General features: G+C 46.0%; 1 protein-coding gene across 4 annotated transcripts in view; it reads left to right on the forward strand.

Moving 5' to 3' along the window:
- add3a (adducin 3 (gamma) a) overlaps positions 1-25,877 on the forward strand; it is a 105,323-nt gene that overhangs the window by 35,244 nt on the left and 44,202 nt on the right. For 2 of the 4 annotated variants that reach the window (XM_076293296.1, XM_076293311.1), the window contains exon 1: positions 24,262-24,578. The exons of the other annotated variants lie outside the window; for them this stretch is intronic. The gene's annotated coding sequence lies outside the window, so the exon portion shown is untranslated. Of the gene's footprint in view, positions 1-24,261; positions 24,579-25,877 lie in introns of those variants that run through there. 4 annotated transcript variants of the gene reach the window in all.

The following is a 25,877-nucleotide window of genomic DNA, read 5'->3' on the forward strand; positions in this document are numbered from 1 at the left end:
TCTTGCAAAATGTACGACTAAGGAGTTGGTTGACAGAGTGGCCCATCCTGCTGCAGGGCCGACTGGCTCAGTGATTTGTGCCAGTGGGATGCCTGTGGGGGTTGGGGTGGACGCGTATATATGTTTGTGGGTGCGTCTATTCAGTGAAGGTGGGTGGGTGTCTGTCTGTTTTTGTTTTAGCCAGAGGCAGGGCGTTCCCTCGCCTCTAGTGACGTCCATTTCCAACTCTGACCTGGAGTCCACCGCTGGGCCAACCCACAGGTGGACCCTTTTGATAAATCGGCTCTCCGCTCTTCCCCCACATCCCTTCAAACAAACAAACTCTTGGCTCTCCGTCACGCTTCGAGAGCAGCCGTTTTGACTTGTAGAGAGGGCGATGAGGTAATCTGTCTGAAGCATCAGCATATTCATCATGTTGGTTAACAGATGACAGAAGGTACTGACAGACATTTTCAAAAAACAAATAAATTCAATAAACATCAGCGATCAGGCTGCAGAGTTTCTCCCTTTAAAGTGGTATTTCAAAGCTGCTATTGTCCAGGCCAGAGATCCTCGTTTCCGCTTCGTGTCTAGATATCATTGTCTGTCTTTAGTCATTGCAACACTCATTGCTACTCTCTAAGGTATTATTTCTGCTAAAAGTTTGACCTGTTGCTTAACTTCCTGAACTGCTCCCTCATTTTGTATCCATAAACCATTTCCCTAGTGACAGCAGTCTCCACCAGTTCCTTCTTGTAAACCATCTTTTTTTCTAACAAGACAGAAAAAGCAAATATATTGTGTTGGAATAGGAGTGATTGCAGCAGGAGAGGATACAGGAAGAAGGATATTGCTTTACGTGTCCTGGCCTTGCGAGTTCCTGGATAACAATGGATGTTCCCGTTTTTCCATGCACCCCATATCTCAGTGGAGATCCTGGCCTGGTCCTGGTCCCGGCTCTCCCTTGGTCCTGCTTTTTAAAGAATCTCTAACGTTATACGAGAGAGAAAAAAAAAACTGACATCATGGAAGCCTGTGCCTCAGACGTGGGCAAATATTGACCCTCGGACCAAAGGCGTGCATACCGTTGGCATGGCCTCATCGCCTGAAGTTTCCTGTTCACTCAGGCCTCTTCTCAATCCCATTTTTATTGGAGGCAGTAGCATAGCCAGTGACCAGTAGAGGCCCACTATTGCGTTCTTTAGTGTTCGCTATTTATGTATTCAAACACACATCCCTTGGCCCTTGTTGTGGTAGCCATGTTGTAGTAACAAAATTGGTTGTATCTTTATAGAATCTATGCCACAATATGCCTGTATTTTCAGCCGTTCACGTTTTTGTCTGTCCTGAGTCCTTCTCATTCATGGATCTGGTGAGTTCCTTTATGGTTATCCATTGCAGTCATTGAAATGGGGTTTATTCTGCATGCTGCAGAAGGACACTGCAGAAGGATGACTAAAGTGTGATCACTTTGGCCTTTAAAAACATCTGATGGGGCACATTCCTCAGCAGCTCGAGGGGAAAATGCAGCCTGTAGTTCGTCATGGTGCTTCACCCTCACTCCACAACCACCCCTCGGTTCCTTAAGGGGCCGCACCTTTTCTTCTTCCTCTCTCTCTTTCTTTCTTTCTTTCTTTCTTTCTTTCTTTCTTTTTTGCCATCCATGCTTTTTATTTGCGGGGGCTTTGTGCAGGCAGCATTAGCCGCGCTCTTTGATGGAGAATGGCGGGAGAGGAAATGAGAATCAGAAGCCCCCCTGAAAAGGAGGAATGCGAGTGGCGTGAGAAGGACCCTGCAGTGGCGCACTGAGCGCGCCCAGAGCGGCGAGCAGGTAATGCTGACAGCTCTGATGAAAAGCCCTTATCAAGCGCATGGAGCAATCTGGAGCCCATCTGCAGAGACTTGGAGGAGGAACAGGGGGTGGGAGAGGGAAAGAAAGATAGAGAGAGAGAGAGAGAGAGAGAGAAAAGAGTAAAGGAAAAGGAAGTCTACTCGATGCGGGATGATGAAGAAAAAGCATTTGTGAGTGAAAGAGATGTCTATCTGTGAGTTTTAAGAGATCAATATAGGAAGGAGACGGCACTCGCTGCGAGGCAGAGGAGCAGCTTTTACGCCCCACTCCTCCCCCCCCAGCCACATCATGGGAATAGAAAAAGTCATTTCCCTATGGAGGAGATGGATTAAGACCAGTCACTCTCAGATTATTGTGTCTTAAACCCACTCCGCCCTGCACACACATAGACGTGCACACCCACATAAATATATATATATATATATATATATATATATACATATATATATACATATATATATATATATATATACACACACACACACACACACACACACACACACACACACACACACACACACAAATGTAGAAATCCGGCTGGTCCCGACTGTATGTTTTCAGTTGAGCAGACAAACATGCGTACGAGACCTGGAGGACTTGAGTTGGCCGGCGCCCAGATGGACACAGGATAGGGGGAAACCACAGGTATTGCTACGGAGGTTACCAGTCCCAGAGCTGCGGCGATCTGCTGCTCTGCAACACCTACACCCCAAAAATCTGGCTCCCATTTTAGTCCGAGGCTCCCCGAAGACATCAGCCCAGATTCCTCCAGCATTACAGCAGTGTGTGTGTGTGTGTGTGTGTGTACACGTACATGTGCCTCTACATGTGAGTGTGCAGGCACGTTCCCTTATTTCATTATGTCATGTATCACTTTTCAAGTCCCAATCTCATTGTCCAGGGAACACCCAGCGCAGGCCCCAGGCTTAGCAGCCAGGATGTGTGGAGACTAAGAGAGAAGAGAGAAGAAGGACGGGGAGAGAAATGAAGTAAAAGAAAGGAGGAGAGAGATATGGATGGATGGAGAGAGCAAGAGAGATGGATGGATGAAGGGAGGGAGAGAGAGTCATGGATGTATAAGGGGGGAGGGAGAGAGATACGGAGTTGAGTGGGGGGTACGTTTATTAATTGCAGAGATTGGCCCTTGTTTTTTTTTTTTTTTTTAGCATTGTCATTTCCTCTACAGCTGGTCTGGGTTGGAGGAGAAAGAAAAACACTGCAGTGGGGTTTGGAAATCCAAACATTTACCCAGAGTGTGCTTGGGTGTTCCTATCTGCATCGCCAGCACACAACAGCAGAACAGGAAGACCTGAAAATAAAAGAGAAATAATACCTCTCTGTGCACCCAAAATAATTGTATTATTTGTAGTGAAAGCACAACCCCAGGAACTGTTACCAGTTTTCTTCTCTCGTGTTACTGTCTATGTCCGGCCTTGTTCTTTTGGAGATAGCGATATGATATGACATTTTCCAAAGCAAAGTTCTTGAGGAAGATAAATTTGCTGTCTGAGTCTGTTTAGACGCTCATCTTATTGTCAGGAGTTATTTGCGGTCGATCTGTTTGTTATTTGTGGTCAATCTGTTCATTATTTGTGGTCGATCTGTTCATTATTTGTGGTCGATCTGTTCATTATTTGTGGTCGATCTGTTCGTTATTTGTGGTCGATCTGTTGCTCATTAGCATGTGTGTGGGTGGGTTCAACTATTGTCAAACACTTCATGCGTGAGGGGAACTCCATTGCCAAGGTCAGTGGCTGTCTTGTGAGTGATTGTTTGCTTTAGAGGAATGCAGTCCCTGTGACTGCAGACTGCTGTGAGTCTGACTCGTGATGTTTTACCCTGATGGAGCGAGCGCTCTCTTCATGTGGGTGGTTTGGTCCCAGTCGGGTAAGCCCCGCGGTGGAACTCCATGGCCTCCCGCTATGGTCTGGGTGCAACACGCAGAGCGTCACGGTTCAGCGAGAGGCTAAGCTGTTGCTTCCATATTCTGCACGTTCACCACGTGAAGGTGTCCTCCCCCTCACACACACACACACACACACACACACACCGAAGACCACCCATCCTCAGCTCAAGGCCTCCAGACGCCACCACCACCACCACCACCACCCCCCCCCCCCCAGTCTCACCCCCAGTGCTCTCTGAGCGGCGTCTTCCTGTGAGGCGTCGTCCCTGCAGGCGTTTAAAAGGAGGCCGTGTTTGTTGATGCAGCTCAGTAAAAGAGCCCATTTCCCCTCATTTGTACGGCTGGTAAGAGGGCCTCAGAGACTCAGCGAAATATTACTGCATCTAATGGTGGAGGTGATGGGTGGGGGGTGGGGTCCTTCAGGTGGCCCCATGAGCCGAGTGAGTAGAGGACTGGTGGAGGTGGAGGTAGGAAAGCGCATGGTTTTCTGCAGGGGAACAGAAGTTGTGGGTGGTATGAGATTAATGAAGAAAAAAGGATGTGATTGTATGATATGAACGGTAAATATTTGGATTATATAAAGATGCAGTCTGTAATTCGGTTAGGGTTTCACAAAAAGCTATTGCTGTTTGAGCTCAGCAGCCAATTGAATTCACCCCTGTCCCTTCTGTGCTCCTGATGTATGTTGATTGTCTGGGATTGTTTACGGCCCAGTTTGAGCCATGCTGTTTGTTTCCCTCTTACGGCGCCAGCATGGGCTTTTAATCACAGTATTTACCTTTTAAGTAGAAAAAGTTTATGGGTTAATAATCACAGACATTACCTTTAACTAGAAAAAGTTTATGGGTTTATAATCGCGGACATTACCTTTTAATTAGAAAAAGTGTATGGATTTATAATCGCAGACTTTACCTTTAAGTAGCAGAAGTGTATGGATTTATAATGGCGGACTTTACCTTTAAGTAGCAGAAGTGTATGGATTTATAATGGCGGACTTTACCTTTAAGTAGCAGAAGAAGAGGGACGGGATGGGGCGTCGGAGAAGAATCTGAATCAACACAAGTAGGAAGAGGAAGAAAATGCAAAGGGAACCAAGAGAGTGGAGTGGGTGTGGCCGCCCTGTTTGTGTGCTTGGCCACCATCCCTGCTTTACTTCTCCCCGAGCCGTCTAATTACTCCTCGCTCGGCCAGAGCTCCCCATAATACTCGCTTTGGCAGGTAACAGGCCAGAGTCATGGAAGTCATTAAAATTCCTACAGAACGTGCACATGGCTGTTTATTTTTCCGCACGCGTGGGAGAAGCCCAACGGAATGGTGCACTGTCCTTCACTGGAGAGAGAGAGAGAGAGAGAGAGAGAGAGAGAGAGAGAGAGAGAGAGAGAGAGAGAGAGAGAGAGAGAGAGAGAGAGAGAGAGAGAGAGAGAGAGAGAGAGAGAGAGAGAGATGAGACGAGAGAGAGAGAGAGAGAGAGAGAGAGAGAGAGAGAGAGAGAGAGAGAGAGAGAGAGAGAGAGAGAGAGAGAGAGAGAGAGAGAGAGAGAGAGAGAGAGAGAGAGAGAGAGAGAGAAAAAAAAAAAAAAAGAAAAGGAGGGGCAGAAAGGAAAAAGGAGAGATTAGAAGCTGAGGCCAGGATTTGTATATATGGGAAATGTAGAATTAAGGATTTTGCATGCCAAGGTTGCATTACTTTGTATTCTGTAGTCATCCTGAGCAGCACAAGTGATTTGATACGTTTGGGAAATGAGAAGTCTAAGAAAAGAGAAGGCAGCTAGATGGGAAAGGGAGTGCAGTTGAACAGATGAACAGAGAGACTGTGCGGCACAAAAAAGGCGAGATTAGAAAAGCACACGTTGGAAACTGAGAGGAGAGCAGAGCAGTGGGAGAGGTGGGTGTGTCGTCCGGCCACCTCACGAGGAGTTCTGGGAATAAAGAGCTCTGGCGTCCACCTCAGTCCAGAACAAAAGGCAGAATGAGCAAAGTGGTGGGCACTCCGCCCAAACACAAGGCACACGCGTCCCAGTTACGGGTGAACTAGCTTGTGGGCAGAGTTAGGGACGGCAAGCGGGAAGGACATGCGGCACTCAGAAAGAGGCTGGGGGGAGAAAGAATGTGGGAACGCTGCGAGAGAGCTTAGCGGGGCAAGAGAGGAGGTAGAAACATGAGATCAGAAGCAAGACGACGTCGTCTCAGTCAGAAGCCACATCTCTGCCTCGCTTCCAAGTCTGGGGCCGCGTGTCTGTCTGGACGCGTTCGCCAGCCAAAGAACCAGTTGACCTGAATTCTCCCAGTCTTCAGGAGGAAACGCGCGGGAGCCTCCACAGGGGCGACAGCTCGAACAGAATAGGGTGTCTGTCTTCAGTCTTGGCATCAGTACATCAGTGGGATCAGAGTTTTTTGACTTGGTTACAGAGACTCTTAATATTGTCCCTCTGCAAAGCCAGCAGCTGATTTTGCTCAACTGATCCAGTCAGAGGACGTGGACCTTAGATCTGTTCCAGTCACGCATTGAAAAATCTCACTGCTGCTGGTAGCAAATGGTCTTGGTAACACCAGCTGGCAAGTAGATCTTTGAATTGAGTTAAAGGCCTGCCCACAGCCCTGGGTCATCCAACCTAATTTGTAGATCCGCAGTGATGATGTCAAGTCGCCTCATTAGCAGGAAGCCACTTCAAAGGGACGCCAACTCTCTCTCTCTGTTTTTGTCAGGTGTTTTCCTTACCCGACAGGAAGCATGGCGAATTGAAGAGTCTGTCGTGTTTGGTACTGGCTGCCTTCAGGGGTAATGAAGCCAGCCCACGGACGCTGCCCCTCTCCCCTCTCCCCTCTCCCCTCTCCCCTCTCTCTCTCTCTCTCTCTCTCTCTCATGGGGCTGGGGGAATGATACTGGCCTCTGCCTGAAGGAGTGATGTCAGAACTCAGCCCACATGCTGCAAAGACCAGGCCCCTGATGCGTTGAGCAGAGAAAGGGAGAGAAGGACGAGAGGGGGAGCAAGCGAGAGACTCACTCTCTCTCTTCTCTCTCTCTCTCTCTCTCTCTCTCTCTCTCTCTCTCTCTTCTCTCTCTCTCTCTCTCTCTCTCTCTCTCTCTCTCTCTCTCTCTGTGTGTGTGTTAGCATGACGACAGTATATGAATTTAACAGTGATCAAAGTTTAAACCCCAGAGTCACTATCTGCCTCACCCTCAAAGAATCTCCTCTGTGGTCTCCACCCTCTCCCTCGTCTCGTCCTCCCTTCTCCATCGTGCTCCTTTGTCCTCCACTGTTACCCCCCCCCCCCCACTCCCGCCCCATCACCCCATCTATCTCACCACTATCTTGCTTGACTTGTCTGGGATGTTTCGACGGCACCAGCTAGTGCCATTTGGCGAGCGCTACAGAGCGATATCGCGCTGAGTGCAATTTAGTGCGTTGCACTGCGGCAGCGTCTCCCCAGAAACGCCGGCCGTCTCCAGCCGGCTGCTGTGTTAGTGGCTCTTTGTCTCTGGGCTCTGGCGGCCGGACAGAGGGAGAGATGGGGGAACAGTCGAAAGCCAGGACCCTGCAGGTTGTGGCCTTTAGATACTCATGGTGTGTGTGTGTGTGTGTGTGTATGGGGGGAGGGTGTCTTGAGCAGCGTGGTATTCCGGTGGAGCATAGCCCAGTTCTTAGTTTGCATAGCTGAGTAAATAGAAAAGGAGGCATTATTTTTTTGGCTTCATCTTTCCCTTCCTCCCTTTCTCTTCGTACTTGGATCTCGTATCTTCCCGTCTTTTCTCTCATAGTGTCCTCCGCCACTTTTCTCTCATAGAGTCCTCAGCCACTTTTCTCTCATAGAGTCCTCAGCCACTTTTCTCTCATAGTGTCCTCAGCCACTTTTGGGTTTATCTACTGCTCCTCTTTCTCACTGGGCATTTGCACCGCAAGCAAGATTTGGCCTAGACACGAATGAAACATGTATTAATCAATCAACACCACATCCGTCTCTGACAATGGAAGAGAGAGTGTGCGCTTAACAATGGGTTTTGTATGTGTACACTTTGCATGCACTCTAGATATAGAAGTGAAGCGTAAAAATATGCTTTGTTCGCCTGTGACACTTGCGTTAAGCACTGCTGGTATAAAAGGCAATATTGATTCTAATGGAATTTTATTGCTAACAATAGACGGACGTTACACAGGCGACTAAAAAACGCTTCAGAGACTATATATATATTGGCCTTCAGTCCCCCCTCCTCCCTCTCTACTCAACTCTCTCCTGTGTCTTTCCCACTCCTGCTCCCTCTCAACATCTCAGCTGCTGATATGTCCAAGTTTGACGCACATGCTTGGGGGCACCGAGATATGTCCAGCAACTACGTGTGTCCTCTAGGTAGGTCTTTATATAGCCCGTTTGCCACAGCAAGCAAAGTTAGTCTCTCGCAAGTTTGACGAAGAGACGAGCTGACATTTGAAAGAGCGCTCCCCCAGCGTGTAATCGTATTTCCTCCTAAAGGTTTGTAGTTGGTTTCTCATGGCTCCTCAGATCGTTGCATAATGCCCTTTGTTGTTGGCTCGTCTGATGAGGCGTATCCTCGGCAACGGGGGATTGTGAGGGGGGGAACGCATGTCCTAAAATCTGTAACCATGCAGCGTGTTACTGTCAGAGCTGGCCCCCTGAGTTCTGTCAGATGAAATTTGATTTAGTGGTTGTCTGCGGACCTCTTCATCACTCCAGAGTTGTCGGCGTGTCCTCAAGAAGCATCGATCTACAGTTCCTGATTTATTAGGCCCCTGGTGTTCCTGCGATCCCCCTGAAAGCCCTCTGGCTCAGGATGTATAGGAAAAAAGAAAAGCGCAATCTAAAAACGTTTGAGGAAATGATCCAATTCTTGTGACCCTTACACGTGTCATAGGCCTATTGTCATATCCCAGCATTGTGCGTTGAAGCCAAGGACTCGTGCTTCCACAGTATGGATGAGTTTTCCTCTCGTTGTTGTAGTCGAGACCTTTACAGTTGTGTTGCATGGCACCGGGAGACGTGGGAACAGCGCGACATTGGATGCCTGACATGAATCACCCGTGCTCTCTTCCTGAGGTTCTGCCACAGTCTGTCCCGTGTGTGTGTGTGTGTGTGTGTGTGTGTGTGTGTGTGTGTGGGAGTGCACATATGTGTGAGGAGGAGGGGTTGAGTTGGTTAAGGGGAAACAGCTGGAGAAAATTAACTCTGAACCTTAAACTTTAAACACCCAACAATCACTCGAATGGAAGTGGTGGTGGATTTGGTGACACTGAAGAGTGTGTGTGTGTGTGTGTGTGTGTGTGTGTGTAAGTACTCCCCAGGGAGTGACAGATTTCAAAACGGATCTGACTGTTGGACGCCTGGGGCCGTAGCTTTCACCACAGACTTGGAGCAGATGATTTATGGTAACTGAGTTTCTTAAGAAAAAGGCAGAAACAGAATTCCAACTCCCCTCTGCCCCCCCCAGGTGTGCTAAATGGACTTGTTTGGCTTTGACTTCTTGCATTTAACTCTCTTGTGTATTTTGCTTTGCCTCAGTCCTTTCCTTGTGAGGTGTTCACCTGTGACTCAGCTGTGCGTGCAATCGCATCACGTACAGGAAATCTATGAGCAGATTTCTAAAGACAAAATTATGATTCTTCCAAGAAATAAGATCCCGGATAGGCTCAATGAAGTGTTACGCCAGAGTCGTTATTTACTTGTGTGGAGGAAACTCGGGTGGTCGCCCCAGAGTGACTTCGACCCCCCTCTCTCTGTCCCTCGGGCCAGCGTGTGGTCCCAGTGGAGCCGGACACTCTTGGCCTGGTGCCGGTGTCCCCCAGCTGGGTGCTGTTTCCTGACAGGAAGTCCCCCCCTTCCCAACTCTCTGTCTCGCTCTCTCTCTCTCTCTCTGTTTCTCTCTTTCTTTCTTTCTCTCTCTCTCTCTCTCTCTCTCTCTCTCTCTTCTCTCTCATCCATCAGCTGGTTGAGAGCAGGTCCAGGCCCAGCAGAGCCAATCCTGTATCCTCCAGGCCGCACCACATCGCGCAGTCACCACACACACTCTCACATCAGACACTCTCTCTCTTTCTCCACCTTTCCCTCTCAAACTCTATGTTTCTCTCTTTCTCTCTACCTTTCTTCTTTTCATCTCTCTCTCTCTCTCTTTGCTTCATTTTCTCTTCCTCTTTATCTTGCTGAGTTTGACATTTGATTGTCACAGTGAACTTGTGAGGCAGTTTGAGTATGGCAAGCGATTTTAACATTTTCCCGCTAGACTGGATATGTATTGCAGATATCTGTAATTCAGTTTTGCCTAGTCAAAACGAACATTTTAGATATCCGCAACTGAATTCTTCCTATCCATAATCGTCATTTCAGATATCCACAAAGACATTCATCCTAGGACAAATGACGCCACATTTGCCATTCATTTCTATGGGGTTTATCATTACGGATATCTACAATTCAGTTGCAGATATCCACTATGTGAATTACGGATATCTGCAATTGAATTGTAGATATCTGTAATTCCAGTTAGAGATATCTACAATTTGATATAGTCATAACTCCAGTTGAAGATATCTTTAATTCACTTCAATTCAAGATATCTACATGTTCCTTTTCAGATATCTTGAATTAAGTTTTGACTAGGCGAAATTACATTGTAGATATCTGTAAATGGAATTTTGACTAGTCAAAATGACGTTGTAGATATCTCAAACTGGAGTTAGGGATAGTCATAATTTGATTGTAGATATCTATTATCAAGTTATAGATATCTTGAATGATTTTTGATTAGAGATATCTGAAATTGGAGATATCTATAACTTTCATTCTGCCTAGTCAAAATGTAATTATAGATATCTTGAATTAGAGTTTTGACTAGGCGAAATGACGTTAGAGATATCTGTATTGCTATGCAAATTAGGCCCGCATCCCACTTTAGGCGGGAGAAGAGCGTGTTGTTGTTCAAATCATCAAATCACATAGCACCTGTTAACTGTTAACTTTGTAATTAGCACCATGTCAGAGCAGCCAGAGGGCGAAGGAGTTTTTAATCGTCTTTTTAATGCTGCAGCCTATGCAAGACAGGAGCTGGCAGCAAGAATTGATGATTCAATGTTGCTTTGATTTTTTCGATTACAGCCAACACCATTATGAATGGAATTTCCTGTAGCTGGTGCTGGTGAATTTAGTAGCCTAGGCCTACTAATTAATGTAGGCTACGACATTACAGCCTGCTTATTCTTCTTCCATTCATAGAAATAAGGAAATAAGCCCACTTTTTCTTCGATTATGTTGGGGAGGGGAAATTAGCTGACAATGTCTAAGTAGATGGGCTAGCCTAGAAATCTAGACGGGCTCTGCTACGGAACTAAAGAGCAACGTCTTGCACAATAATTTGCACTAGTCATAATGACGTTTGAGATATCTTCACCTTTCATTCTGCCTAGTCAAAACTGAATTAAAGATATCTGCAATTGCCATTTAAGATGTGTGACGAGTTGAATGTTGTTTTCAATGACGTGAGGACAGATATCTGTAATTCAGTTTTGCCTAGTCAAAACTAAATTACAGATATCTCTATCTGACGTTTCGACTAGTCACAATTACGTTACAGATATCTTGAATGACAATTCCAACTATCCAAAATGTAATTGCGACTAGTCAGAAAGACGTTGTTGATATCTACAATGTTAATTCCAGATAGTCAAATTTAGCGGGTAAATGATAAAATCGCTTGCCATAGTTTGAGAACAGCACTGCAGTGATTCATCTTCACAAATGATCCTTTGATACGATAACATCTTGATGTGTCAATGACATCCTCTTCGCTATTTGGAGGGTTTCATCTTTCTTCTGGCAGGTGCTTTAGGGACAAATGTGAGACGAAAAAAGAGAAAGGGCAAGTTGCCAGGAGCTTTGCATTGCTGAGCAAAAATAGGTCGGGAGTATGTGCATATGATTTATTGATGTCAGGAATGCAGGGATGTCCTGTATTTGTAAACAATTCCCTCTCCATTACCTCTGGATGATCCTATCTACTGACACAGTAAGGATACATTGACCTGCAAAAGCCTTCTCCATGTCATGTCTTTCCTTTTCTTTCCGTTCTTCACAAGAAAACAGCAATCATAGCTGCCATGAGCTTGTCTGAGTTTACTGTAACATTAACTGTGATGACTTGTGGTCCATCTTTCCAATAATTTCTTGAACTGTAAATTACTCTTCATCCTTGGACCTTTGAATCAAACCACAGTTGGCCCTTCCGGAAACACCATAATTTAATTTCACAATCAGAACACACACACATACCATACACACACACACACACACACACACACACGTGTCCACCCCCACCGATGGGAGCTTGGTGTTGGCGGCTGACCCCATAAGCCCTTCTCATGCTCCAACTTGACCCCAAAGGGAGCCGCTCATTCAGAGAAGTGACAGCCGCTGGCAGGGTCAGCAGCCCAGCTTGGGCCACTTCCTCCTGTGGTGTGGTCCTGGAGTGGTGCCCTCGCTGGGAATGAAGTCTTTAGGGATGGACTCTATAAGCTTTAAAAGCTGGACATGACCTTGATAGCCAATGAATTTGAGGATGACTGACTGTTTTAGTGGCACTTCCAAACGTGCAATGTGTGAGAGTTTTGAGCTTGGGTTTGGACACTGGAGACTCCAGATACAGCCCCTCAGAACATTCGCCTTTGAGTTTTCCGCCATCAATCGCTATCAGCTGTGCAAATCTGGCCCCAGTTGACAGCCGTCCAACACACTCTCCGTTGTTGATCTCCATATAACTTCCTGCGAAGTGAGAGTGCTGAGAGTTGGCCTGGAGACAATGGAGCAAACAACGGAGCAACTGCCGAGGCCCCAGGCCCTCTCCGACATGAAACGCCAAACGATATCCTGAATGAGTCTGAAGAGCTCTGCATATGAGATATGGCGATGCAAGGGGCCAAAGCGCTGACTTGGCTGAGGCAAACCCCTGCAGCAGCAATAAATGTCTTTTTTGTTTGAAATGTGCTGTTGATGGTATGCAGCCCATGCTGAATCTCAGTGCCCCTCAACCCTTCTCCCAGTCTGCTTTTAAAACATACATTCTTTTGCTGTTATGCTAAATCTTAACATTTTGATTCATGGTTTTTGAAATGTATGAGCTGCAAAGCATGTGGAGTGTGTGCCATCTGTTGTGGTAGTATTCTCATGATTTCCACATGACTGAACTGAACTGCCAGTTTGAGTGGTCCACTAAAGACTTTGTGTTGAAGATGAAGAGACCATTTTTGTGGGCTTTTTTCGAGTTTTCTTTTGTAGAGTTCTGTTTTACTGCTCGTTTTCCTCAATATTCTTATGTACTTTAATCCTGTTCCAGTGTTGCACATCAAAGCCGTTCTATCTGTGAGTGTGTATTGTGATGGATGCTATTTCATCCCCCTACACACAGGCCAGGCTCTCTGAGACCACAGCACCTCCAAGAATCTGCTGACCGAGTGAACTCGCTGGTCATTTGATCAAGGTGCACAATGAGGGTAAATGAATAAGCCTTTGCTTTGCCCTCACTCTCTCAACCTTTCTTTCATTCTTTCTTTCTTTCTTTCTTCATCTTGCCTTCTCAATCACTTGCTCAGTTCTGTGATCCCTCTGTGATCCCTCTCACCCAGTCCTCCTTCTCCCCCCTTTTCCTCCCTGGGGGGGATTTTTATGTCGAAGATGTGTTTTGAATTTAAGCCCTTGTGCTTTTGGAAAACACTCTGCTGCGGGGCCAAAAAAGTAGGCAACGTTCTTTGCGTTTTTAGACCCATACCCAGAATTATTGCACCTTTATCGCAATATGGCTGTTCTTTTTAGATTGATTGAGGCAGAAAAAATGCCAGCTAGTCTTATAGGGCAGGCGGAATATTGCTGAACGAGTGTGAGACGCGACCTAGAAGCTGAACTAAATGACGCATGTTAGTGTGTTATCAGAATGCATAAATCTGACATGACAGTATTAACATACAAGATGATGAGGTCAAGATCGTGCCATAGCGCAGGGAGGTCTTTTTGAAAACTCTTCTCTCTCCCTCCCATCATGACGAGCAGGCTCTTCATAATCAGATTGCTGTTTGCTGAAGCATGAACAAGAAATCTGAAAAATGTATAGGAAGGGTCAGAATGAGATCATTTTTGTGTCCTGTACTCTTAACGGCTGCTCGTGGTGCAGTTTGTCCGTGTGTGTGTGCACACATGTGTTCTGCAGAGGTCATCTTTGTGAATGAGGGCTGCATGTGTAAAGCAAACCATATGTGGAGAAAGAGAAGAGAAAGTACTTGCCCCCACCCCCACCACCATGATGCTTGCTGTATCCGGGCATGGGGTGGGGTTGCTACGTACTATGACTGTTTGTTTCGTGTTGTCATGGAAATGTGCGATAGTGACCACAGGCGTTTTGTGTTTGTGTGTATTCTGTGATCGCCAGGCAGGAAAGGAGGCTGGAGACGAATCGCATGGAGCATTGTGTGAGAAAGTGCTCTGCTCCATGCATTATTACATCACCCCAGATACTGCTCCCTGCCTGCACATACGCTACAGTTATGTCAGATAACAGATGGTTCCAGAGCCGTGCTCCTCCCAGTGAACCCCGTTGAATTCTTTCCTTTGGCCCGGCGGTCATCAGGCCAAGTCACAGAAACGCACCACCAAGCCTGAAGTGTTGTTGCTTCATACGCTGCAAATTGTCAAATGAATGAACACATTGACTCACTGTGTTTTGTAGTTTCCAGCAATCACATGGTTGGATTCTCCTGATTAGTTTGTTTGTGGGTTAAAAGATATGTCTGAATCGTTCTGTTGTGTTGACAACTCTAGCCTTTTAGAATCAATTGAAGTTGTTCCATGGTGTTTTATTCAAATTTTGTCCAAGATCTTTGCTACTTTTTGCACCAGGTTTTCCTCATGAAGGTCCGCTTCATGACGTATTTTATGATTGGAAACCTTAGTCTTATGTTTGCACATATTACGACATGCCAGTTAAATGACTGATTTGATTCTGTGCTCATTTGACATCTTTATTTGAGGACAGTTTATGGAAAGGCCTCGTGATTTGTGCACTCCTGTTTAGCCTAGCCGCTACAAGCACAGAGTCTGCTTTGTGTACACGACATATATAAAGCAAGACAGTCATAACCTAGAAAAACAATTACACATGATTCAACCAAACATAATTCTCTCATCTATTGGAGATCATGACTTGTTGATGCAGTTTGATCCCTAAAAAGGCCCTTTAATAACTCTGGAGTTTGCGTGCATCGGGCCACGGCTCTCTTAAGTCAACGCAGGGCACGGCAAGCTGAAAGCCACAGTGTTGCAGGGTAAGTAGGATATTTACAGAGAATGCTTGCACTGTCTTGTTGTGGTTGAATAGGCTTAATGGCAAAATGGAAGATGATTACCTTAAAAATAATGAAACGCTACAGGCAGTCACTTCACAGATTCATAGTTGTGTCTCGACGGTCCAAAGACTGTGGAGTTAAGTTAGCCATTACACCAGCTCTCTTGACAACAACAGCAACAGCATGGGGAAAGTATTAGAGCTAATGATGGGGGTTATTTTAAAGGGTGCGGCATTATGTAACACATTGCTGTGCTATTTTGGGGAACTTTTCTCACTTGGTGCAGTAGGGTTTTTTTCCTTCAGTGAGACACTACTCCTGTGTTTTTTTTTCCTGGCTGGATCTTTAGCTGCGTGTGGATGAAGTCTTTAAATTATGGAATCAGCAATTAAGAGAAAGAGTTCTGTATTCTGTAACCCTGATTTTGATTCTCCACGCCCCACATTGCTGATGCATGAGAGAGCTGTTCAGTGTAACAGACATGGTTTGTAGCAGCAACAGCGTTGGAGGATACAGGCTCTCAGGCTCTTGGACTGGAGTCTTGGGGGAACTATTTCACATGGCCCTCCTCCACATGATTGCAAGATGAGGCAGAATTTTGGGAATGTAAATTGATCTGATTGGTCTGCCGGCACATGGTCTCATTGTGTTTTTTTTTTTTTTTTTTCCTGTGTCTCAAACGGTTTCTCCAGGAAAACATCTGGTGCGAGACAGTGGGGTTGTGACACACACACAAACACTAAAACAAAACAATACCCTATATGACCTGCAGTGAACCAAGCTACATTGTGGCCTACTGCATTAGCATCTATGGCCAGAGGATTTCATGTTTTATGTTCTCAAGGATTAAAGTTCTCCGTCATAGGACGGATTTCCGTCAATTTGATTTTAGAAATGTCATATTTGAGATCGATGCAGATCCGATGAGAAAAAAAATAGGAGGGGGGGGGGACTGTCACCTTTGCTTTTCCTTTTTTAAGGCAACTACAAATATTAGGTAAATGTTTAAAGACCTAATAGTGTTCTTGAGAACTTTCTGTGTCTCAATCCGTGACCGCTCAAGAAGATACGTCCTATACGGCCTACGTCAGCCATGAGTTTCGCTTTGTATGTTGTAGCTACACACTTGTCTCGGGCGTTTGCTTAAAAAAAAGAACACGTATGGAGGACTATAACGGTCTAAAAGTTGGATTATAGTGACACAATCGAGACAGCTGATGAGGTTGGCCAATCCGTTTAACTTTTTTGGATATGATATTGTGAGCTCTATGTGCGAATTCGGAGGCTTTGTTCTTTCCGTGCATCAATGTAGACACTTACTATCGCGAACTCTTGTCAGGGGAGGTCATTCATTTTGGGTGTCACCTATGACTTGAACAGATAGCCTGCTATGCCACCCGATGTAGGCTACTATTATTGTTACAGTTTTGAATCAATGCAACTAACATTATGTGTAAAGCGACGCAATATAAACCGTAGCCTATGCAATTTATTATCCCGTCTGTTATGACATACAACAATGTTTTTCACAATTTGCGACGGAAGGTTTTGACTGAGCGTGTCGAGTAAGGGGGTCAGTCGTGTTTGTGACGCACAGACAGCCTTGTAGCCTATTTTGCTTAGGCCTCACTTTTAACGACAATAGGTTGTGAGTGTATGTTGACAAAAAATAACCATACAATTAAAATAGTCAACTTAAAACTTTGCTATAAAATATTATTAATTTATAGCACAAAACCATAACCAGTGGGCCTACCAGAACCTCGCATATTAGCGTCATGATTTGTGTGCGTCTATTTGGCAAGGCCACTAGCTGTCATGGATGCGTTGTTGCTAAAGGAAGGCAGGTGTCAAAAGTTAAAAAATAAATGCAGATGGGCAGCTGATGAAAACGGGGGAGAACTAACAAGCCATGGTGTAAAGAAATTAAAGTGCCAGGAGTTTGCTTTTGCGCGGTTCGCTGCAAGAAAATTGTTTATGGATGCAATAGGAAAACGTTTTAGCACGCCACCAATCAGAAGACCGCCATAAGGTTAACGTTCGTGCACTTCAGGACATCTTCCCTACCTGGTGCAACTAGCCACCACGACAGAGGTAGGCTACGTTTATCTATGGCTGACCGTTTTTACGTTTAGAAAGTAGGCTATGCATGTTCTTTCATAGCGCAACACGACCTGTCCTTAACCATATCGCAACCTCTTGTCAACCTTATACAATCTGTTGCTGAAGACAAAAGCGCTGTCTCCAGATTGTCGTTACAAATGCGCAGACCTCCTGCATGAGCACACACAGTATTGCTGCTCATTGGAAAACTGAGTTGTCTGTAAAACTCAAAATTACCATGTTTTCATTAAATGCGGATGAGGCAACAAATGGAAATATGAACAATATCTAGAATGTTCTGATTTGTTACTTTGATGAGGAAATGGGAAGTCTTGCAAACTTGATTTTATAGATTTTACTTGGTGTTGAATTGCATATTAAGAAAAAAATCTCCCCTTTAAACACTTTTGGCCTGAAGTAATTAAATAAGAGTGTGTTAAAGCCTTTCTACAATATTGCTGCAGTAGAAAAGAACAGCAATGGCTAATCAGCAATGGTCAGGGATGGTACTAAAATATATTTTTGTTCATCAGGAAAACTCAATCTCAATCAATTACACTCTCAATTCGCCTTATTCACATGGCGGCCATTGGCGGCTAAAACGAGGCTACAGGGTACACAAACCATAGGATTGTTATGTTCTATGCATTCACCTGTAGGTGGCATTCATTATATAGTAAGTGTACCCTGTAGCCTCGTTTTGGTTTAAACAATGGCCGCTGTGTGAATAAGGCGAATACTCCCTTTACTTTGCTGTTTGCATCTTTTTGTACATTAAAAACCAATAGGTCGCGACCGCAAAAGGGGTGCTATCTCTATAGGTAGATATGAACAACGTATGACTTATGGCCTGAAAAAAGTTCAGTCAAACGATTTTTTTTCACTTTAATCCCTGTGTTCTTCACAAACAGGTTAGGCAGATGCATTTTTTGGCTTGCTGAGGTGTCTGCAGATTGATTTACCTTGCGTGTGTGGGTGAGTGTGTGAGTGTGCACCTTTGTGTGTGTGTGTGTGGGTGTGCACCTCTGTGTTTATGTGACATGTGTCTGTGTGCTCCCGTGTGTCAGGTTCAGTTTATGTTCTTTGTTGTCCCTGATTGCCTCCACTGATACGGTCACCCCATTGGTGTTTTTAGCCACAGACATAACCACAGACAATGAATCACTGTCCTTCGAGTGTTTGTTGCTGCTCCGTCGTAAGATTGCCTGTGAGTAGACTGTTACTGAGGCATTCAATGCAACACGGAGGAGGCCAGCGGAAATGTAGCAAGCAGTGACCTGGAGGAAACAGAGTTGGCTCACATCGAGATAAACTGAAATAGAACAACAAACAGTAAAGTTGTTAGTTTACAGGCTTCCTTCCCACTTTGCCGTTTGATGTGCTGATGGTGTGAACAGGGATTTTAAAAGGCCAGGGATTATCTTTGGGAGTTAACCCTCTTTTGGGGGAGAGGAAAATGTAAGAATATGTCATCATACCAGTGGTTTAATGCATCATGAAAGATGCCATCTCTTTCCCTTTTTCTCTTTCTCTCTCTCTTTCCCTCTTTCTCTCTCTCTCTTTCCCTCTTTCTCTCTCTTGTCTGTGTGTATGAATGTACATGCAGACATATCAAGTTGTCAAGCTAGTTCAGCTGTCTAGGTTGGCAGCTGATTGGCTGTTTCATCAGTGGTCTTGCCTAATTGCTGTCGCTACTTTAAACAGAACCTCTGTTTGACCCCTACATAAATGTCCCTCTGCCAATCCCATCGCTCGCCGCTAGCTACTTCACCAAGCTGCATCCGGACATTTTTGGCAGAGACGGTACTTCAAGGAGGAAATGGGAAGTTGTACTGTTGTAAACCGGGTGAGGTCCAGTACGGTTCCTACAGTCGTCACACAGGACTCAGTTCTTAGTGGTTTTGTGTTCATCATGTGTCAGATTTTGGCAGCAGCATCAAATAGAGCTAAAAGGTAAATAAGTGAGTGGAGGGTGGTGTCAGTGGTCCTCAGGGCCATAGTTAGTGATTAGAAAGACTTCTAAAAGGGACGAGGGTTGGTTTTGACACGGACTAAACTTTTGTAACAAAACCCTGTGAAGTCGTAAGTCAGATTTCAGTTGAAGGTCACCTGCTTGACAAATGGAGTGCAAAACTGTTAAAATGTTCAGGTTTCACTCCAAGCTCTCCAAGACTTGATTTTGTTTGTTTCCCTTGGTTGCTGTGATACCACATCTCTGATCCGTCGTCATCCAGACAGCAGAGATGAGCAGGCGTCAAAAGAATGACACAACCTCTCTTCCCTAATATGTCATATTCCTTATGCTTTTGGCACTTATGGAATGCATAGAAGGTCTGTTCGAAGCGTCGACGATAGCGACGTGAAGACAACCATCCTAAATCTGACTCCACCAAGTGCCTACAAGGAAATGGTAGTGCATTTGTTGCTAATGGGTGAAAAAGATATTCAGTTGTCTGTCTTCTGTCTGTCTGTCTTCAGGTCTTCTATGGTATAGCTCTGAGAAGATGTCTTTAGGTCTATGGTATAGCTCTGAGAAGATGTCTTTAGGTCTATGGTATAGCTCTGAGAAGATGTCTTTAGGTCTATGGTATAGCTCTGAGGAGCTGTCTGAAGGTTTTCAAGTATGGTTTAAGGCAAACTTTCCCTGCCAATCAACATGTCCTTTTGGGCTCAATGATTCGAGAAAAAAATATTTAACTTTGCTTGCCGAATGAAAGATTGGCTGTGTGCAAGCAACATGTTCTATGTATCAAGGGACTTTGCCAACTTATAAATTATAATTAGGGTCATAGGTTTTTTCCCTATTCTGTACAATTCTTTCATGTAGAACACTAAGCTTTAGTTATCTAGTTTGGAGGCCTAGGCCTTCGTCCTGCCTCAGAAGGGTTGCAGCAATCTGAGAAAGAAATTCTGCCATTGGTCTTGTTATTGTTCAGCAAGCTCAGCAAACAATCCCTGAGTCAACAGAACCTGGCCTAGTGTGTGTGTGTGTGTTTGTTGGAGGGGTGGTGGCTGTACACCTTAGCACACTAAGGGGAAGTCCGCTCCTTCACGTTTGACTATGCTTCTGTCAATTGGCGAAAAGTTCAAGTTACTCTTTCTAGCTGCAGGACCAAAACTGGCTTGTGCAGATCATTGCCCACACACACACACACACACACACACACACACACACACACACACACACACACACAACAAACACAACAAACACACATGCAGATAGACACAGGCGGCCTTGTTTGGCTGGTGGGCGGGGAAATGAGAGGACCTTGTCGTCTCTCCTGGTTATAGATTAGCCCTGTGGCCGGGGCATCTCTTGTGTTTTATGCCCATTTCTGTCTTACAGATTAAAGGCTTAAGATTTATCTCCTGGGGCTCATGTCATGTAGCCTACGTCTCCTGGGGTTAGCTATAGGATATGTAGGTGTGTGTATTTACACAAGTGTGTATATATGAATGTGCGTGGTGGACACAATGCATCGACCCGGTCAGATGTTTAACTATTGCGAAAGTCTCCCATGTTGCCTCAGCTCAAACTGACATAAAAAGAGACACTTTTATGACTTAATGTAAAAATCAATCTGTCTCGTGGGATTTTACAACTTTGTGGGACACTCTGTAGATGCCCCCACACACACAGCTAGATCGTACCATTTGATGCCAAGCCAGCGAAAATATTCTCAGCTGTAAAACTAATCTTTGCCAAAAAAACTTGTATGAATTCAATCAGACCCAGATTCGAGGGGTCCCGTGAAATGTATGTTTTTGCCCAGATCTGGATTTTCCATAAAAACCCACGAGAAGAAAGCGGCTCTCCCCGTATGGGTCTCGACCCTGGCTGCGATTGTTATTGCCGAGAGGAGGAGGTGGAAACCTCTCTTTATTGGGGTCAAGTGTTTGCATTCCCAGGCTTTTGCATCACCCATATCAGCATACGACGTCACCGCACGCGGCCTGTCAGTGCGTCCGGCCGTGGGAACCGCGCGAGGGATGATGTAGTGTTGTTATTACGCGATGGCAGGTACTCCTGGGGCTCTGCTTATCAACACGTCACATCAGGGCAAGAGGAGAGGGGGGGGCAACGGGTTTGGAGGCACAACAGGGAGGGAAGTGGAGGGAGTGTAGTGTACAAGCGTGAGGGGAAAACTGTATTTATGGTCGCGCTCACGCCATTAAATCAAGACCAATCAACTCCTCTCCACACCGCATATATCTGGAGACTGCCCAGATTGTTCGGGCCAGGAGAGGAGCGAGGATTTGGACAAGCCAGCGAGGGCTGTGTGAGCTTTAGTGATTTGCCAACTCACAGACTTCACAACTTCGGTATCAGCTTTTTTAAGGGTACGATTTTGCACATTTTTGCTCAGTTCTGAAAGCGGTCAACTCCCAGTAACCTCCGCCAACTATAGAGGGAATCAAGCACATTTGTTTTTATTGGACGACTTAGACAAAGTAGATCTCTGTTGACGGCCGTTCAGAGTTGTTGGGGATATCAGTGATACCCACAGGCATGTGCAACAGAACTCGCACCGACTTGCTGTGCTGTGCTGTAAATATAACATTGTAATAAAATATGTTATGGATTTAGTGCAGTCTTTGCCAGGTCACCGCTGATGTAAAATAGAACTCTGGGTTAACTGAGATTTTTGAAGTGACAAGGACGAGCGAGACAAATTAGCTGCGTTCATTCATTCTTCTTTTTTTTTTTTTTTAAATCCTTAACAAGCTCAAGCACATTCCAAGGCTTCAGACCTCTCAGAGCCGACAAGTAGGGTGAGCGTATCCTGTGAAGGGAAGGGTGGGATCAGCAAACAGCGGTGTCATGAACAGTGGTGTCAAACAGCAGTGTCAGAAGCGGCCCAGAGCGCACAGCTCAGCCCTGGTGGCTGTTTGCCAGACTGAGGCTTCTCGGCGGCTCCCCGTGGCTCGCGTATCCTCGGCCAACTGGCTGCCGCATCTCAGAAATGCAGCACTTGCTGGCGGCGCTGATCGATCGCAGTTCTCTCGCCTGGGTTCCTTTTGTTTTGGGGTGAGAGGGGACAGACGTGGGGGGTGGTGGCCTCGCTGGCACAGTGCTATGGGTGTCAGCTGGGGCCAGCTCGGGGCGGCGGTGGTGTGTGTGTGTGTGTGTGTGTGTGTGTGTGTGTGTGTGCGTGGGGGAGCGGACAGAATGCTGAGGAGTACAGTAGCCCCTCAGTCTGGGCACCCAGTGCCAGTCTTTAGTGCCAGCCTGAATGACTGTTCCGGAAAGCACGGCCCTATCACCACATGCGTTGGCATTGCTCCCCCTCATGAGTGTCCAGAGATGGCGAGTCTTGATGGGGGTGGGGACGGGGGTAACTAGCTGGCCCCACTCGTCTTCCAAGCGGTGGGGAGAGAGTGGATCCTCCTGTAGCCAGACGCATATCTGCAGAGTTCCCACAGTGCAGTGGGGAGTGGAGGGGAAGGGCTGTGTGAAGGTCCGCATAGTGGCCTGGACTTATCACACCTCTGCAGTTTAGTGTGTGTGTGTTTGTGGTGCATCTGTGTGTGTTTAATAGACTTGTCAGTGGTTTGATAAGCGTGTGTGTGTGTGTGTGTGTGGTGAAGTGGGAGTGGGATTTGAATGTATGTGAGGCTGTGTGGTGAGATAACAGGGATTTTGATTTGGCTATCAGCAGAGGCTCCTTCCTTTTCTCCATTCTTTTACTTTAACTCTATTGCATTGTCGTTACATCCACATGGATATTCACTTCCAGTATCTACAATACCACACACATTCACAAAAACATAGACATTCGCAAACTCTCTCTTCCATATAACACACACACACACACACATTCTTTCCCTCTCCCGTCTGCTCCCTGTGGGATTTCTGTTCAAACACAATCGGCTGGTGCACACTTCTTAGGTCAGGACAGTCAAGAGTCTTTACACGCCAACCCCCCACCTTCAACACACACACACACACACACAAACACACACACACACACACACACACACACACACACACACACACACACTCACACCATCCCCAATGAACTCCGTGTTTGTGTTACAGAGGACCCCAGCCTAGCACACTCACCCTGGCAGTGCACTCTGCTGACACGAATGGCATTTTCCTGACCGCTCGACAGCTCAGTCCTGTTGTCCTTCGCTCATTTCATCTCTCAAAAGCAGCTTATCCTCCCGCCACATGTCCCGCTGTGGGCTGGGCTTTAGCCTCATCTCATTTATTGACCATTTTTGTGTCCCTATATACACTGTAATCTATATTGTGTATGTGTACAGTATAGTTTCAGCATTAAGCAGTCATCACCTGACAGTATAAATGGCACATATTCATTGTGTTGTTCGAGTGGGCACACCCTATCTGCTGAAAGGCGCACTCCACATACACTACCGATAAGTAGACAAAGCGTTTGGTTTGCATTACAGCAGGAAGGATACAGCAGTGTGTCCCAGTACAGTATGTCTTGTGTAAAGACCAAGCTGTGACTTACTGTATGTTTACAATGACACACACACACACACACACACACACACACACACACACACACACACACACACACACACACACCCCAAACAATAGAAGTCTTGTGGTGGTTATCAGATTAATAGCTTTTAATATTATCCTCACTGATAAGAGTTGTAGTGTAGTTGCCATGTTTGCTATCTTTTAGTAAAAAGCTGGTGTTGCAGAAACATGTTGCGGAATTCATTGTTAATCTTATAACAGAACTAAGCAGGTCCTGTATGCAAGTATTTCTGGGTATTTGTGTATTACTTGATACATTTACGGATATTAGTAACTGGATATTTAGATACTTTACTTTATGGCTGAACACATGCGTTCTCTCAAAGTGGGAGAGCTGACATAGCTGAATATGGAGCTGGCAGGCATGAAGTAGTATAAACACTGACCTTTAATCCGGCTGATTTGGGCACGCAGGGGGTGGTGCCTCGCCCGGGAACTGCCCTGTCATTGGTTAGCCAGTAGCGAGCACTCTTGAAGTGGGATGGATTAAGCTCGTCACGTGACGTCGTCAGCTCTTTGCCATAGAAACACACACCCACCCAGTTGAGTACGCGCGCTCTCCCGCTCTCGCACACTCTACGCACGCTCACTCTCAGCTGCTGGAGTGTACTGCAGGCTGCCCTGGACCGAACGAGGAAAAACTGAAAATTGCCGCGGAAAAAGAAAGCGGTGCCAAACAATTATCTGCTAACCGCTGTGTTGCTGCCACATATGATGTACTGGAAAAGGAAGTAAATCATTTGGTTTGTTTGTGTTGCTTTTATCTACCCCCGCTTCTCCGTCCCCTCCGGAGTTTAAATTGAGGATTCTGGACTGAACGAAGACAATGTGCGCCGGACTTAAGCCACTGTTGTCACTTTCATGAGCGAAACACAGGACTTTGGAACAGGTTTGTTTTTTGTTCGCCAATTTTTTAACATAGCGTATCTTTTTTTGTGTTTGCTGTGTTCTATTCGCATAGCCTACCCTAACCATAAGCTTGCTGTAGAGTGCTAGTGTGGTCACATTGTTTCTTTTCAAACCACTGTGTTTGTTGTCCCAAGAGCATGGCAGTCGTTTCAAGCACGGGTATTTTAAAGAATGGCTTGCTTTTGGAGAACTTCGTGGTCCCTTTTCTCTTCTGCCGGCAGGGACGGATTGGCCACATGGAGTTACCGTGAATCCTGACCCACAACTAATGTGTATTGTACCGGGTTTTTAACATGCGTTGCTTCAGTAGAGCACAGCTTCTCATTTGCAACTGGGAGAATTGTTTTGTTGCCGTACTCGTTGCACCACGTTTTATATGTTATTGTTTGGCTTGATGCGTCTGCATTTTTTCACCTACGCTCCATTCGTTTTGTTTTCGAAGCGCATGCCTCCCGTGTGCACAGCGGTAGATTTACAGCTATAATTAGCCTGGATTCTTTCCTGGCTTTGTTGCCATCGGGTTTGAAACCTAGAGCCCCTCTGCTCCACTATAAATAGGGGCTGCGGGGCAAAAGACAAGCAGCGCCCACTTTTAGGGAGAAATGTAAGGCATGGGGTATTTGCGAGGGGGTGAGGTCCTCTCATCTATCAGTAGGAAGGGGAAAGGAGTGGAGATTTCTGGGAATGGAGAGCACTGAATTGTTGCTGCAGCCATGGTCTTGCCCAGATGCAAGAGCAGTCTTAGCCACTGGGATGGGAGGGTTTTACCATGTGAGCCATTAAAAACAGCTCTGCTTCTGGATCCCCCTGAGGCCCAGAACCACAGGACTTCCTGGTCTGACAGTCACGGACACACACACACCCACACAGGGAGAGAGAGAGAGACAGACACAGTAAGAGAGAGAGGGGGAGACTTTCCTTCTTTTCATGGTGTTAACAGTGAGAAATTCCCACACAATGAGCCATTGACATGGCTCTGGCCACAGCATGGAGATCTTGTGACTCCTTTGGTGCCGTGGTTACATGCGTGTGGTGTCCCCCCTTCACCCCCCCCATCCCCCTTCTGATATATGTGTCTCCTTCCGTCCTCATCCTTCACAACCACCACCAGCAAAGCCCTCATCAGCTGCCTCTGCTGTGGTCCTCGGGCACAACACAGCCCACGTGTGGCCTCATGGCCAGCGTGTTGGACGTGTGGAGTGGGGGCGGACCACTGAAGCCCAAGTGCTGGGCCCCAAACACGGCCTGTGTTTGGGCACAGCAGCTGTCGTGTGAGTTG

This window comes from Alosa pseudoharengus, unplaced genomic scaffold (assembly GCF_046254945.1).
Source record: "Alosa pseudoharengus isolate Yale_2024_CS ecotype anadromous, Long Island Sound unplaced genomic scaffold, YU_APseudo_1.1 YU_APseudo_1.1_scf_1, whole genome shotgun sequence".
NCBI classification, from domain to species: Eukaryota; Metazoa; Chordata; class Actinopteri; order Clupeiformes; family Clupeidae; genus Alosa; species Alosa pseudoharengus.